The sequence below is a fragment of the Balaenoptera musculus genome, chromosome 1 (genome assembly GCF_009873245.2).
Source record: "Balaenoptera musculus isolate JJ_BM4_2016_0621 chromosome 1, mBalMus1.pri.v3, whole genome shotgun sequence".
Classification (NCBI taxonomy): domain Eukaryota; kingdom Metazoa; phylum Chordata; class Mammalia; order Artiodactyla; family Balaenopteridae; genus Balaenoptera; species Balaenoptera musculus.
Genome location: NC_045785.1, coordinates 146,326,247 through 146,343,028, shown reverse-complemented (window position 1 = coordinate 146,343,028; position 16,782 = coordinate 146,326,247). Strand labels below are relative to the sequence as shown.

Below are 16,782 nucleotides of genomic sequence, written 5' to 3'. Positions count from 1 at the left end.
TTCCACAAACATTTGCCAAGTATCTCTTTTCTGGTAGGCCTGGCGCTAGCGCTCAGATACAATGTCTGATAAGACCTGGTCGCATATGAACAAACAAATGAGCTGTGGTGTGGTCAGGGTGAGACCTAGACTGGGGGTGGCAGAAGCGGGCAGGGTGTGCAGCATGACCAGGAAAGAGTTTTGAAAGATAAATGGGAGCTAAGGGGTATGGCAGTGGAGTGGGGAAGGAAGACTCCCAAGCAAAGGCAACTAGTTCAGCCCTGGGGCACCAGGTATGGATGGAGAGTGGTGAGAGAAGAGGCTGGATCAGTGGGCAGGGGCCATGCCTAAGACTTATGCCCGGCCACGACACTTGGATGTGCATTTAATCAAGACTTGCTCACCAAACCACTAGTGTGTGCTATGAACCCATGGACATTTTCAGAGCTTCATTAAATATAATGAGGGTACAGGGACTGCCCTTTGCAGAAGAATGTACACACACTCAGTTATTTCCACCATTTAACTCTTATTGCTTGGTTAAATCCACTGCAGATAATTAGCCAATCGTTCAAAGAACATGGATTGAATGACTGACTTCCTCACACACCAACTCTCTTTCAACTTTTCTTATCAGTCCCATCACACAGGCTAAACATTTTGGTATCATTTCTGCATACTCCTTTCCTCACCCTTCTCAATGTCTTGTGTCCACTTTCTTGTGTCCACTTTCTCCATTCCATTCCTGCTGCTTCTTCTAGAACCACTCCTTTTCAAAAGGTCCACATTTCAACTGCTTCCCAAGCCCTGGTCCTCTCTTCAGTTCCTCCCAAACCACCTCAAATCCTGCCTCTGCACTGCAGTAGCCATCTTTCCAAAGCATTCTTTTGGTCGTATCAATCCCAGCTCCAAACTCAGGGGTTCCCCATCCAGTCCATCCTCCTAAGCATAGTGTCCAAGCATGTAGCGCAACTGTAATAGGGAAGAACAAATCTGATTCCACATTAGATCTGTTTCTTTTACTTTAACCTCTTTATTCTATTGCTTTTGCTTTGAGTTAAGAATGTTGCCTAGGGACTTCCCTAGTGGCGCAGTGGTTAAGAATCCGCCTGCCAATGCAGAGGATACGGGTTCGAGCCCTGGTCCAGGAAAATCCCATGTGCCGCGGAGCAGCTAAGCCCGTGTGCCACAACTCCTGAGCCTGCGCTCTAGAGAGCACAAGCCACAACTACTGAGCCCATGTGCCACAACTACTGAAGCCCACACACCTAGAGCCCGTGTTCTGCAACAAAGAGAAGCCACCACAGTGAGACGCCCACATACCGCAACAAACACCCAACACAGCCAATAAATAAATAAATAAATAAATAAATAAATAAATAAATAAATAAAATTCGAACACAAATCATTTGATTTAATTTAAAAAAAGCAATGTTGCCTATAGCCTAAAATATACAGGATAGCCTATTCTCAGGGCTCTGACTTTTGAGTCCATTCATGTAGAGATTAAAAGTTGCAGAACAGAGAATAACATTTGTCTTGTTGGAGGTTTATGGGAACATCATGACCTGACCTATCCAGACAGCTGCAAGAACAAAGGATTCCTACACCAATAAGTTTGCAACAACTAACCACGCCCCTCCCTTGAATTGCCTTTAAAAATGCTTTGCTGAAACCCTTCAGTGAGTTCGGGGTTTTTTGGGCACGAGCCACCCATCTCCTTGCATGGCCCTGCAATAAACCTTTCTCTGCTCCAAACTCTGACCTTTTAGTTGGTTTGGCCTCACAAAACTTGCATTCGGTAACACGACCTGCCTTTGCACACTTGTCTTCCACCACTCACAGTCACACAGCTATGCTTCAGACAACCCTGAGTCCTTCCCTTCCTCGTGTGCAGCCTGCATTGAGGACTGAGTCCATGGACATACAACCTGTGCAGTCACATGGACTCTGCCCTTAGAAGGTCCCCCACTTGGTTAAATGCTCTGCTGTCACTGATTTGAAATTCTTAATGATTATTGAACAAGGAGCCTCGCATTTCCATTTTGCACTGAGCCCCACAAATCATGTTGCTGATGCTGCCTGCTTTATTCTTTTTTTGGGGGGGGGGCCATGCTGCATTTGGGATCTTAGTTCCCCGACCAGGGATCGAACCCGCGCCCCCTGCATTGGAAGCACATAGTCTTAACCACTGGATCACCAGGGAAGTCCAATGCTGCCTGCTTTACATCCTTACCTTTAGTCATGTTGTTCTCTCCATGGAAAGACCTTTCCTACCTTCTAGAACCTGACCCCACTTTCAAGGCCCAGCTCAAATGCCATGAGGTCTTTGCCAGCCTCCCGGAGCCTGAAGCAGGCTCTCCACTGGGCTCCCAAAACACTTTTCTTTTACTTCTATTTTAGCACTTGTCACACACAACTCACAATGTAGTTATTTGCAAACATGCCTCATCCTCCTTACCACAAGGACAGGCAAACTTCTCTGAGATGGGGGTGGGAGGTACATTCTTTCACTTCTGTTGCTTCTCAGTACCTGGCACAGAGTAAACTCTCAATACATTATTGATGAACTGAATTTCACTCTCCATAATAACCCAGTGATTTCTTGGCCCCTAGTGCCTCTTCTCCCAATGGGCTGCTCCCGGCCCAGCCCAGTTCTGCAGACTGTGTGCTCACGGTAACATCTGGCCACCTCAGAAACTATGGTAATGTAAGAACAGGCACTAGGCAGCCAATTACTTGAGGAGAGTGAAATGATTTTGTAACTAGTAAAGCACATGAAGTGCTGTTTGAGAGAAAAGGAGAAAAAAAAAAATCAATGCAAATTTGAAAGTTACTAGACTAGCAAAATTTTCCACAGAAGAGAACTGACTCCCAGTTGTATGTAAAATTGCTCCTAAAGTAAGTGTTGCACTGGGATGCCCAGGGGGCTGCGTGAGGTTGAAGACTTCCACCCCAAACATAGCCAGTGGAACTCAGACGTGTTTTGCTCTGAGGACCATACTGCATCAAGAAAAGCTGAAACTACAACACGCAGCCTCCCCGTATATCACTTACAGCACATCTTAATCCAGTCATGTCTTTTTCTTGCTAAAAACCCTCTCAATACTCTCCTTACTAGAGAATAGAGTCCAAACACCTTAGTATAGCCAACACTTATTGAGAGCTTTCTTTGTGCCAAACACCACATCAAGTATTTTATAGAGATTGTTTCATAAATTCTTACAGACTTAGATAATAGATGCTGAGACAGGCTGGGACCTGGGACCTGGGACCTGGAACCCTTTGCTGCCATGCTTGCACCTGCACAAACATCTCCTGGAGCAACAAAATACAAAGAAACTATAAGGGACTAAAAATAACTGCGTGTATGTGCAGTTGGGGCAAATTATGGACAAAAAGATACAAAGAGACCAAAAATCCAACTGCCACTTCTGAAGAGCCCCCTGCACTCAACACTACCAAAGCAGTGGGCAAAACACCTAAGCCACGCCTCTGGCTCACCCCCTGGACCCATCCCTACCCTCACTCCATATAAGGAACTGGCTCACCCCTCGCTTGGGGTGCGAGTGAGCAAGGGAACCTGTTAGTTGTTCTTGCCCCTCCCTGCTGTAGCAGGGGCCCCAATAAAGCCTTGCCTGAATTTCTTGTCTGGCCTCTATTGATTAAGGAGGCCAAGAACCCTGGTCGGTAACAGTGCTATGATTATCCCTATTTGAAATATTTGAAAACTAAGATAAAGAGAGGTTAAGTAATTTGCCCCACATCACACAGGAACCAAGTGGTGGAACAAGATTCGAAGCAGTTCATCTTCGAAGTGCCTGAGCACTTCATCACTGCGCAGGCCCCTGCCCACCAGCCAGCCCCCTGTCTCACACCTCTGCTCGTCTCCTGCCCCACACTGGCACCCATCTGAGCACGTACAGTCCTCTGAGCTGCCTAGCTCTCTCACTCGGGCTTCCAAGCCTTTGTTCCCAGCATGTACATTATCCTGGTGAATGTGACCCTGTCATACTTCGGCTTCAAATTTGGGTCTCTGGCCTCCTTTCCACTCTGAAAAGATTGTGGAAAACAAAGAGCTTTTATTTATGTGGATTACATCTATCACTATTCACCAGGTTAGAAATTAAATCTGAGGAAATTAAAAATATTTGCTTATCCACTTGAAAAAAATAATAAACTCATATGTTAACATAGATAATATACGTGATGAAAATAGCAATATTGTCCAAAACATTAAAAAATTAGTAAGAAGACTATTATTGCTTTACATTTTTCCAAATCTTTTTAATGTCTGGCTTCAGAGATGACAGACTTTTTATACGTGCTTCTGCACTCAGTCTTAAGTGATATGTTGTTCTGGTTGAAGTACATAAAGAAAATCCAGTTTCACACAGATATGTAGATGGAAGAGGGAAGACTATTTTAATAGCCTTTTCGGATAATGTCAAAGAACATTGTTCTTTGACACTATCCTAAAATTCAACAAGTGGTAGTTTCTTACAATTTAATGTGGGGTCTGAAACTACATCAATAAAATTATCGTACTCTGTTACATTAATCCATTGGTCTTTCTTACTCTTTGAAAGGACCTTTTTCTCATGCATGATTCTGAACATCACGCATTGGTCATTTGGAAAATATGGGTTCACTGAGTTATAAAGCTCTTCCAAAAATCACATTTCTTTGTGCCAAACCAAGACATTTCACTAAAAAGACCAAAAAATCCTATTTGTTAATCACATCAATTCCATCAAACCATTCTTTGGAAACCGTCAAATTCATGGTGGCAGATACCAGTTTTTCACAATTCTAATTTTTGCTTGAAAGCTTTAATTTTATCATTGGCAACGAATACTGTCAGTTGTTTTCCTTGAAGTGACAGGCTTACCTCATTGATTTTCAAGAAAATGTCTGCCAAATACCCAAGTCTGAATAACCCTAGTTTGTCGGTTGTTCTCTCAAGTAAAAACGGTACTGAAAACAGCAGCTATTTCAGTTAGAAATTCAATTGCACAAAATCTTTTCCTTGAAACAGCCATAGTATTTCAGTATGCAGAAGTGCTTTATGTATAATTCTCATTTTGTTACACAGGATATTAAAATATGTACTCAAGGGTCAAAATTTAATAAATTTAATCATTTTTGCTTCATCAAGGGCATTCTTGAGTGAAACCAAACTTTTTGTTTAATGAGTGCACAGCAGTGAAAAATACAGTGACTACAAATACAATTTGGCACTGCCTTTATTCATGCTAAGGGGCTAGTGTTTCACACAACATTGCTTTTGTACCATCAGTGCACACATCAACACAGACAAACAATGCCTTAGTGTTATTATGTACATAGTTTTGACCTCACAAACTCCCTCCCAAAAGCTCTTGGGGATCCCCATGGATACACAGATCACGCTTTGAGAACTATTGCCCTACACACCTTTCTAGAGCCATCACAAATGTAACTTCCCTGAGAAATTTTACCACCTCTCCTTCTCTGTGTCACCACTGTGATTTGTATAAACTTCTGGCATAATACTTATATTTATTACATATAGTTAATTATATCTTCTTTCTCTCCTACAATTGTCAGCTCCTTTAGGGCAGAAACCATGTCTTATTTATCTTTGAATACTCAGCTCTTAACAGTATCAGGCACATAGTAGGTGCCTGATAAATATCTGTTGAATAAATGAATGAATGAATGAATGAATAACTTGTATGGCAGATTGTATTTTCTAAAGATGGTTACAACAATATGTCCCATCACACACGCTCTTCTATAATCCTGCCACTTACCCATCAATAGGTCTGCTCCCTTCTCTTTTAACCTGGCGGGTCTTTGTGACTGCCTGTAAAGGCAGGTCTTTGTACAACCTATAAAGCTAGTAGAAGAGATGCTATGTGACTTCGGAGGCTAGGTCTTAAAAGCGCCATGCATTTCTGTCCGGACCTCTTGGGACACTAACACTTGGAACCCAGCCATCATACTGTGAGGAAGTTCAAGCAGCTTGTGCAGAGGTCTACATGGAAAGCAACCTGGGTTGCTGGCTCAAAGCCCCAGCCGAGTTCCCAGCCTACATCCAGGGACCAATTTGCTGCCCATGTGAGTGAGCCATCCTGAGAGTGGATCATCCAGTCCCTATTTGAGCTGAGCCTACTGACAACCTAACAGAAATGAGACACCCTGATGAACCACTGCTCAGCTGCTGATGTATGAGCTAAATAAAAAATTATTTATTGTTTTAAATCACTAAGCTTTGAGTAATTTTTTATGCAGCAACAGATAACCAACACCCTATATTTGTCAGCTCACAGACGACAGAAACTATGATTGACTTACTCTAGTATTCCCTACTACATCTAGCACAGGGCCTTGTATATTGTAGATGTTCAAAATATATTTGTTGACCTGAAGCTAGCACCTTTTTTTGATGCCACATATCCAGTTAAATATAATCAGTATAATCATGGATCTTACACATGGGGTGATGAAGACATCTCATTCCTCCAGGACACAATTAGATACTACTGTACTCATTAGGAAATAACATGAAATGTAAAACACAAGGCATGAAACCCTGGTCTCCCTGTTTTTTCCATGAATTAGCCTACAGAGGGATTTTAAACAACAATTACTAGAGAAATGTCTTCCTACCCACCTCCTCGTCAGCTCACATGAGAAGTGTCGATTAAGAAGTCAGATGAGAGAGGCCACAAAAAGACAAGGAAGACAGAGAAAATGTTGGCATTGATTTACTTTTCTAAGATAGAGAAAATGTTGGCATTGATTTACTTTTCTAACTTATTATTCTCATGATTTCAATTTTTAATCAACCATGCTTAACTTATAGCTTAACATTACTTGCTAAATTGAGAAAGAAAAAACTGTATTACTTATTTTTATTTCTAATTTACAAACAGTAAAAGAAATTACACATGACTTTTTTGTTTGTTTCAAGAAAAGACATACTTTATCTGAATGCATCAGTAGAAAGAAACCAAATAATGGCAATGGAAGTGACTCTGAAGAAATGGAGACCAAAGACTTCACCCTAGTTTTATTTTGAAGGATCATTCCTCGTATACTAAGTTTGGGTTGGGTTTGTAGCCATGTTGGAGGATGGCATGCTAGACCCAAAAGTGTGTTACTGGCAGAAATGTTCTAACTAGTGATTCCTTCAAAACTTCTTGGGCAGCAATTTACTCACAAAAGGCTAAAAAAAAAGCTCAAAACTAAAAGAATTCTTTGAAATAAAAAAGTATTGCATTAGAAAGCCACAGAAGCAAATGTTCAATATTTTACTTATTAATGCTTTGTGCACGTCTACTAAAATAGCACCTCAGGTTGCTAAGACCAAAAAAACCTATGCAATTGATGAGACATTAGTGACAATCTGCAACAGAGGTGTTTGTTTGGAAACATGAATATTTGGCAAAGAAGATAGCTTCACTACCACTTTCAAATGACTCCACAGACTAACATACCAGGCTAATGATATGGAAGACCAACTCATAGACCAAATAAAGCAAGTGAAGTATTTTTCATGGCAACCTGACTTGTGCAATGATACTGCTAATATGGCAATCTTTCAGTACAGATGTGATTTGAACACGATAGTGATATGAAGGAAGAATCTTTTTTTAAAAAATTTTTTCATGCTCATTGTCAAAAGACACAACTAGCTTTCAAATGTATAAAGCTAAAAAGAATTATATTGTCAACAGGTGTGGTCTGGAGTTTAAGTTTTGTGTACAAGTATGTTCTGATAGCACAGCTGCAATGATAGGAAAACATTCTGGAGTGAGTACCCATATTAATAAACTTACACCAGAATGTACATTAATGCACTTCTGCCTTCGTTGAGAAAGACTGGCTTCAAAAATAAGTCAGCTAAACTAAACATTGTACTTAGTGACGTAGTAAAGATAGTAAATTACGTAAAGGTAAATAAGTTAAATTCACGGCGACTCTGAATGAATAATCAAGAAGGCGGCTAATCATAAACAACAGTACTGCATGTTGATGTTTGATGGTTATCGAGAGGAAAAGCTCTCTCAACAATGTCTGCAGTGCAGAATAAACTCTTAGTAAGGTAAGAAATCAGCTTGGTCCCAACTTTGTAAAGATATGAATTAGAGCCAGACTTGTTTATTTGCCTGTCTTTGCTATTTTAATGATCTTAATACTTTCATGTAAGGGAGAAACAATTTTTTTCAATGGCAGATAAGATTAAAGACCTAAAACAAAAGCTCGACACTTAAAAGAACAGTTTCCACACTTACCCCATGTTCTAGAATTTAACAATTATCAGTGAAAGAGGTGATGATATTGATACAGCACATCTGCCGAAAGTTATAGCCAAATATTTTCTGAATTTGATAGAATGTTTTGAATCTATTTTCCTAGATTTATGCCTAAAAAATTCTATGGATTCATTTTTCATCAAAAGATAATTTAAAGTTAACTAATATTTTTGGAACTGGCTACTGATGAAGACTCAAAAGTGAATTTTGAAAACACAGCACTACTTTCCTCGTTTTAGATAAAAACTGAAAATGAATAAAATAAAATAACAATAAAATAAAGGAGTCAATTCTCCAAGAAGTCATAACAGTTCTTAACGTGTATACACCTAATAACAGAGTGTCAAACTACACAAGGCAAAAACTGATAGAGCTGCAAGGAGAAACAGATGAATCCACTATCATAATTGGGAATGTTAGTATCCCTCTATCAGAAATGAACAGATACAGCAGGGATGAAATCAGTAAGGACCTAGTTGAACTCAACACCATCAATCAACTGGATATAATGGACATCTATGGACTACTTTATCCAACAACAACACAATACACATTCTTCTCAAGCTCACACAGAATTTTCACCAAGACAGACCACATTCTCGGCCATAAAACACACTTTCACAAACTTAAAAGAATAGAAATCATACAGTGTCTGCGCTCAGACCACAATGGAATTACACTAGAAATCAATAAAAGAAAGACAACTGGAAAATGCCAGAAAGAACAATCTAATCATCAACAATCTACCTTAATTCAGCACGCTTTTGTTGAGTGTCTGCTACATGGCATGTCCCCAGGGGCAAGGACCATGGCTGTGTCCTCTGTGCACTCATTCCCTGACTCTATGATCTCCATCAGTATTTATACAGTAAATAAGTAAGGTTTTAGGACAATACTAAAACTTACCTGGAGTTCATAATCTACTGGTGAGGGGTGAGGGTAGAGCGCCTGAGACCCTGACAAAGACAGCATATTCCATACATGCTCTGAGATCTAGATATTGCTACAGGAACACTGAGGAGGCAGTCCTTATCAGTGCCTGATTTGTCACTTTTGTTTTATTGTGTTACATCCTTTGTCTGTTTCTCTTGTATTATATCGTGAGTTCCTGTGTCTAGGTTATCTTCCACATAGTGCAGTGCATGTAAGTGGGAGCTTAATAAAGGATTCTTGATGAAATAATGACACCTACCATCACTTACTGAGTTCCTCCCATCTTCCCAAACATTTTCTCAATTAATCCTACAATAGCCTATGAGGCAGATGTTATCTCCATTTCATAGATAAGAAGTCAGAAGCAGACTTCCCTGGCGGTCCAGTGGTTAAAACTCCGCACTTCCAATGCAGGGGGTGTGGGTTTGATCCCTGGTCAGGGAGCTAAGATCCCACATGCCATGCGGCCAAAAAAAAATAGATAAATAAATAATAAAAATTTAAAAGACAAGAAGGCAGAAGCACAAATGGGCTAATATATCCAAAATAACCAGCTAAGGTGATGACTGGCTTGTGAACCCAGATTCAACTGATCCCAAAGCCATGCTCTTAGCCAGCACTATGTTCTGGATCTGCCCTTTGCGGTGTGATCATAAGAAGATGATTTAATACATCCTATCTCCAGTTCCTCTTTGGCAAAATGGCATAACTCATTCTTGCCTATTTCATTGGGATGAGGGCAGTTGTGATGTTCAAATGTAGGCTGTAATGTATAAATAAGGTATTACAATAATTACTCGTTTACTACATAGCAAATGCTCCTTTAGCTTAGAGACTGTCATGCATCTTTGATCTTCCCAGTTCTCCACCTAGAGCCTTGAAATATAGCAGTATTTGTTAATGTTTGTTGGATGACAAAATTACGAGTTAAGGAGAGAATGCATATTCATGAAGGATTTTGCTAGCTGCTGTTTTTAAAAGGTTAGAATTGAATTTTGTAGTTGAAAAAAGTAAATTCATATTCTACCCTGGTTTAAGAAACTAGGTCTTTGATGGTGAATATGTTTCCCACCAGACTTTGAGTCGCCACGTGCCACCTCGGCAGGCCCGGGGCAGACTTGGCAAAGGTGCTGCCCAGGCTCTGTGCCTACACAGCTTGCTCAAGAGGTCTAGTTAATTGCTCACTGGGCTCTACACACAAAGGTACATTTTGCAAAGCTGCTTTTTGCACGTCGTCAGTTGGAAATGTAACTCTCAGAGTGTAAGTCATTTTACTTTGTATGCATTCAGAGTGACTGCAGAATTGCTTTAGCAGATAATTTCATGGTGAGAAGGAAAATACTTCATAGATATTCTCAACTGAAATCCTAAAAGCTGAACTGGAGGTTGTCAGCTTTCTTCTTTTGATAGCTGTGCTCCCTTTAGAAAGAAGGAAAAGGAAAAATAACCTTAAAGTTCTCCTTCCCATGAGGGGTAAGATGCCGTGCCCCCTACATTGTTTGACCTTTTCGATTGACTCTTTTATAGCTGGCTTTATTGTCTCAAATGAGTTGGGCTGATGTGAAGTTCTATCTTTATTATTTTCATTTCATTCTCTGTGGGCAGCATTACTAACTCCATAGGGAACCACCTTGTGCAGTCGTGGGTGTGAGGACAGGAGAATGGAGGTAGATGGTGTCCCATAAACCCATTGTTGTAAGTAGAAAACAGCTCGGAGCACAGCTGATGATGGGTCTGGAGAGTCTCCACAGGTAAGAAATAAAAATAGTACCACATGCCCTCTTCTTAGTTTTCTAGTTCAGTGCTTCTCAAGCTATCTCTGGTAAAGAATTCATATCTAATTTTTTCAAATATCCAATCTATCTCAGATTAATACTTGTGTCAAAATGTAATAAGTTAAATTTAGAAAAGTTAAATTTTAAAAAGATGAATAAAATACAAGCCCCAATTTTTAAATTTGATTCAGACATAAATGTATATTTCAGTTAATGTATTCAGAACAAACACCAAGAAAAAGGAAAGAATTACAGACACTGTGCACATTTTTAATTTGACATGTGCACAGAGGTGATTAATATAGAAAATTCCTATTACACTTGTACTTCTGTCCCTCCATAATCATAATTGAACAAAGTTACAAGTGAAATAGCAGTTCTTCATACTAAATGCCTATATGCACACTTTGAATGAATAGCATGCATATATGAGCTTGCTTCTTGCTTGCTAATTGATCTAATCTAGGTGGGATTGACAACAGTGCTATTCTCAGGGGACAGATGATAGAGCCAGAAGTGAGTCCATCAAGGACACAAGCCGTGGTTCACGCACTCAACAAAAGTGTGCTGAATTAGAGCAGGTTGTTGGTGACTAGACTGTCCTTTCTGAACTGTGGTTCTGGGAACTACTCATCCATGTCAGTGATCCCCAGGGCTCTACTCCCAGGTAGGGGCCAGATCTTTATGACAGCAGCAGCTAATCCTCTGAACCATCCTCAGCTAAACCCCATTGTTCAAGAGCGAAGGCTTTCAGAAATGATTTACAATGTCTTTCTGAGTAGCAATGAATCTTTATTACTGAAGAGTGGAATAAAACTGCTCCCAGGATAAAGGAATAGGTTCTCCTCCTATGGGGTCTGGAGATGGGAAAAGAAGGCCATCATGAAAGTGTGTATGGGTTATGTAACTAGGTATTTTCTGAAGGGCATTCAAGGTCATTGAGGATCCAGCCCTGCATTTCCCCTTAGGGCGGTGGGACTGAAACTCGGCTCTCTGGATGCTCTGATCAATAAGAACCCCAGTCTAAGGAGGTGTGAGCTCAAAGTGGAGGGAAGCCTCTCTTCTACGGTTCTGATAACATACCTCTGGCCCCATACTGTAGTGCCCCACTCAGCAAAACAAAAAGCCTACAGTTCACTAGACCCACAGACCTCAGAGAGCATTCAGTGGCTATCTTTGTTACCCAACTACTCATGTCCTTGATTAAATTTCATTGATATGTACTGTACCTTCCCTGAGGTGAGTTCTGGTAGGAACAATCTTTTTCTTATAATAGTGCTATTTCAGTGCCCTTTACAGGTTAGTACCCTGTGTGGTTGCCCAGCTGGCTGCCTTATCATGTGGCTATTAGTTTTACCGCCCCCCCCAAAGTCTATTCTCAATAGAGCAGCCAGACTGACCTCTTAAAATCTAAGTCAGTCTTTACGACTCTTCATTTTATCAGAATGAAAGCCGAAGTCCTTATGGTGACCTTCTATCTGCCCCCCTCCCATCTCCCCACCCTCATTCTCCCACCCTGGCATCCTTGCTATTTCCTGAAGACACTCTTCTGCCTCATGGTCTTTGCACCGGCTGTTACCCCCACAGAAGGCTCTTTACCAAAATAACCGTATTGTTAACTCCATACCCCTTTTAAGTCTTTGCTCAATGGTGCGTTTTCAAAAAGGCTTCTCATGCTCGCTTCGGCATGAGGATTAGCTTCTGCTGTCATATACTAAAATTGGAACGATACAGAGAAGATTAACATGGCCCCTGCGCAAGGATGACACTCAAATTCGTGAAGCGTTCCATAGTTTTACCTAGAGACTGTCATACAGAGTGAAACAAGTCAGAAAGAGAAAAACAAACATCGTATAATATTGCTTATTGTGGAATCTAGAAAAATGATACAGATGAACTTACTTGCAAAGCTGAAGTAGAGACACAGACATAGAGAATGAACTTGTGGATACCACGGGGGGATGGGGGGTGGGATGAACTGGGAGATTGGGATTGACGTATATACACTACTATGTGTAAAACTGATAACTAATGAGGGCCTACTGTACAGCACAGGGAACTCTGCTCGGTGCTCTGTGGTGACTTAAATGGAAGGAAATCCAAAAAGGAGGGGATACGTGTACGCGTGTGACTGATTCACTTTGCTGTACAGTGGAAATTAACAACATTGTAAAGCAACTGTACTCCAATAAAAATTTTTTAAAAAGTCATCAATAAATCCAAAGTCATCTAAAAAAAAAAAAAAAAGGTTTCTCAAAGAGGTTGTAACATTACAACCCACTCCCAACCCTCCCTTTGGCACTTCCAATTTTCTTTACCAAACTCTATAATACCCACCCCCCAAGCCCTGACAGGATTTACTGCCTTCTAACAAACACACAAAATTACTCAGTTTATCAAACACTCATTTAGCCCTTATTATTATTATAGCCCTTTAGAAAGAACTAATTTAAAACTTTGATTATATGCATTGATTATTTTCTGACTCCTTTCTCTAGCATATCAGTTCCATAAGGGCAGGAATTTTAAAAAATTTACTACTGTATTTCTGGTGCTTAGAACAGTACCTAGCAAATCTTGGGTTCTTAATAAATATTTGTTAATAAATGAATGATTCTCCCACTACTTCTTTTCACAGAACCATCCTTGAGTTTCCTTTAAACATCTCAAGCCCTGGTGTTTCTCTCCACTTGCATGTGCCACTTCCGCTCCCTGGAATGCTTTGCCCCCCTCACCTATGCCACAAACTCCACCCATCCTTTAATTTCATTTAACTTCATCACTGCCCATGAGAACTTTCTCTTGACCGTGTACAGACATAGTCAAGAGCTCCTTTCTCAGCGTAGCCAGATCAAACCAAGGATGCTTTCCCGAAGAAACTTAGTTCTGGCAAATAAATCATCTGTGTCTGCCTGGACAAGACATTTTCTCAGAGGGTCAGGGCACAGAGCTGATACCTGAGTTTCAAGCACAGGGCGGGTTGGAAAACATCAATGATAAAACACTTGCGTAGAGTATATTTTATCCCCATCCATTGGATAGGAGTAAACCCGATTCTGTATTGAATAGGAGAGGAGAGAGAAGGAAGGGGAGAGACCAGCTGCTTACACCATCCATTATCCAAAAGAGCAAATTAAAAGACATTGAGATCAAGCCTCTTAGATAGCCTCAACCACCAGAGGGCCGACAGCAGAAGCAAGAAAAACTACAATCCTGCAGCCTGTGGACCAAAAACCACAGTTACAGAAAGATAGAGAAGATGAAAAGGCAGAGGGCTATGTACCAGATGAAGGAACAAGAAAAAACCCCAGAAAAACAACTAAAAGAAGTGGAGATAGGCAACCTTCCAGAAAAAGAATTCAGAATAATGATAGTGAAGATGATCCAGGACCTTGGAATAAGAATGGAGGCAAAGATTGAGAAGATGCAAAAAATGATTAACAAAGACCTAGAAGAATTAAAGAACAAACAAACAGAGATGACCAATACAATAACTGAAATGAAAACTACACTAGAAGGAATCAATAGCAGAATAACTGAGGCAGAAGAATGGATAAGTGACCTGGAAGACAGAATGGTGGAATTCACTGCTGCGGAACAGACTAAAGAAAAAAGAATGAAAAGAAATGAAGACAGCCTAAGAGACCTCTGGGACAACATTAAACGCAACAACATTCGCATTATAGGGGTCCCAGAAGGAGAAGAGAGAGAGAAAGGGCCAGAGAAAATATTTGAAGAGATTATAGTCTAAAACTTCCCTAACATGGGAAAGGAAATAGCCACCCAAGTCCAGGAAGCACAGAGAGTCCCATACAGAATAAACCCAAGGAGAAACACGCCGAGACACATAGTAATCAAAGTGGCAAAAATTAAAGACAAAGAAAAATTATTGAAAGCAGCAAGGGAAAAACGACAAATAACATACAAGGGAACTCCCATAAGGTTAACAGCTGATTTCTCAGCAGAAACTCTGCAAGCCAGAAGGGAGTGTCATGATATACTTAAAGTGATGAAAGGGAAGAACCTACAACCAAGATTACTCTACCCAGCAAGGATCTCATTTAGATTTGATGGAGAAATCAAAAGCTTTACAGACAAGCAAAAGCTAAGAGAATTCAGCACCACCAAACCAGCTTTACAACAAATGCTAAAGGAACTTCTCTAAGTGGGAAACACAAGAGAAGAAAAGGACCTACAAAAACAAACCCAAAACAATTAAGAAAATGGTCATAGGAACATACATATCGATAATTACCTTAAACGTGAATGGATTAAATGCCCCAACCAAAAGACATAGACTGGCTGAATGGATACAAAAACAAGACCCATATATATGCTGTCTACAAGAGACCCACTTTAGACCTAGGGACACATACAGACTGAAAGTGAGGGGATGGAAAAAGATATTCCATGCAAATGGAAATCAAAAGAAAGCTGGAGTAGCTATACTCATATCAGATAAAATAGACTTTAAAATAAAGAATGTTACAAGAGACAAGGAAGGACACTACATAATGATCCAGGGATCAATCCAAGAAGAAGATATAACAATTATAAATATATATGCACCCAACATAGGAGCACCTCAATACATAAGGCAACTGCTAACAGCTATAAAAGAGGAAATCGACAGTAACACAGTAATAGTGGGGGACTTTAACACCTCACTTACACCAATGGACAGATCATCCAAAATGAAAATAAATAAGGAAACAGAAGCTTTAAATGACACAATAGACCAGATAGATTTAATTGATATATATAGGACATTCCATCCAAAAACAGCAGATTACACGTTCTTCTCAAGTGCGCACGGAACATTCTCCAGGATAGATCACATCTTGGGTCACAAATCAAGCCTCAGTAAATTTAAGAAAATTGAAATCATATCAAGCATCTTTTCTGACCACAACGCTATGAGATTAGAAATGAATTACAGGGAAAAAAAACGTAAAAAAGACAAACACATGGAAGCTAAACAATACGTTACTAAATAACCAAGAGATCACTGAAGAAATCAAAGAGGAAATAAAAAAATACCTAGAGACAAATGACAATGAAAACACGACGACCCAAAACCTATGGGATGCAGCAAAAGCAGTTATAAGAGGGAAGCTTATAGCTATACAAGCCTACCTAAAGAAACAAGAAAAATCTCAAGTAAACAATCTAACCTTACACCTAAAGAAACTAGAGAAAGAAGAACAAACAAAACCCAAAGTTAGCAGAAGGAAAGAAATCATAAAGATCAGAGCAGAAATAAATGAAATAGAAACAAAGAAAATAATAGCAAAGATCAATAAAACTAAAAGTTGGTTCTTTGAGAAGATAAACAAAATTGATAAGCCATTAGCCAGACTCATCAAGAAAAAGAGGAAGAGGACTCAAATCAATAAAATCAGAAATGAAAAAGGAGAAGTTACAACAGACACCGCAGAAATACAAAGCATCCTAAGAGACCACTACAAGCAACTTTATGCCAATAAAATGGACAACCTGGAAGAAATGGACAAATTCTTAGAAAGGTATAACCTTCCAAGACTGAACCAGGAAGAAACAGAAAATATGAACAGACCAATCACAAGTAATGAAATTGAAACTGTGATTAAAAATCTTCCAACAAACAAAAGTCCAGGACCAGATGGCTTCACAGGTGAATTCTATCAAACATTTAGAGAAGAGCTAACACCCATCCTTCTCAAACTCTTCCAAAAAATTGCAGAGGAAGGAACACTCCCAAACTCATTCTATGAGGCCACCATCACCCTGATACCAAAACCAGACAAAGACAC

The 16,782-nt window shown here is 39.9% G+C and overlaps 1 protein-coding gene and 1 non-coding gene across 3 annotated transcripts in view; one reads left to right on the top strand and one right to left on the bottom strand.

Moving 5' to 3' along the window:
- The window catches only part of KCNH1 (potassium voltage-gated channel subfamily H member 1), a 418,364-nt gene that overhangs the window by 140,289 nt on the left and 261,293 nt on the right, over positions 1-16,782 (bottom strand). The gene's annotated exons all lie outside the window — the stretch shown is intronic.
- Positions 12,683-12,787, top strand: LOC118887729. The gene has a single exon (XR_005018134.1). It is a non-coding gene; the product is annotated as a U6 spliceosomal RNA (small nuclear RNA).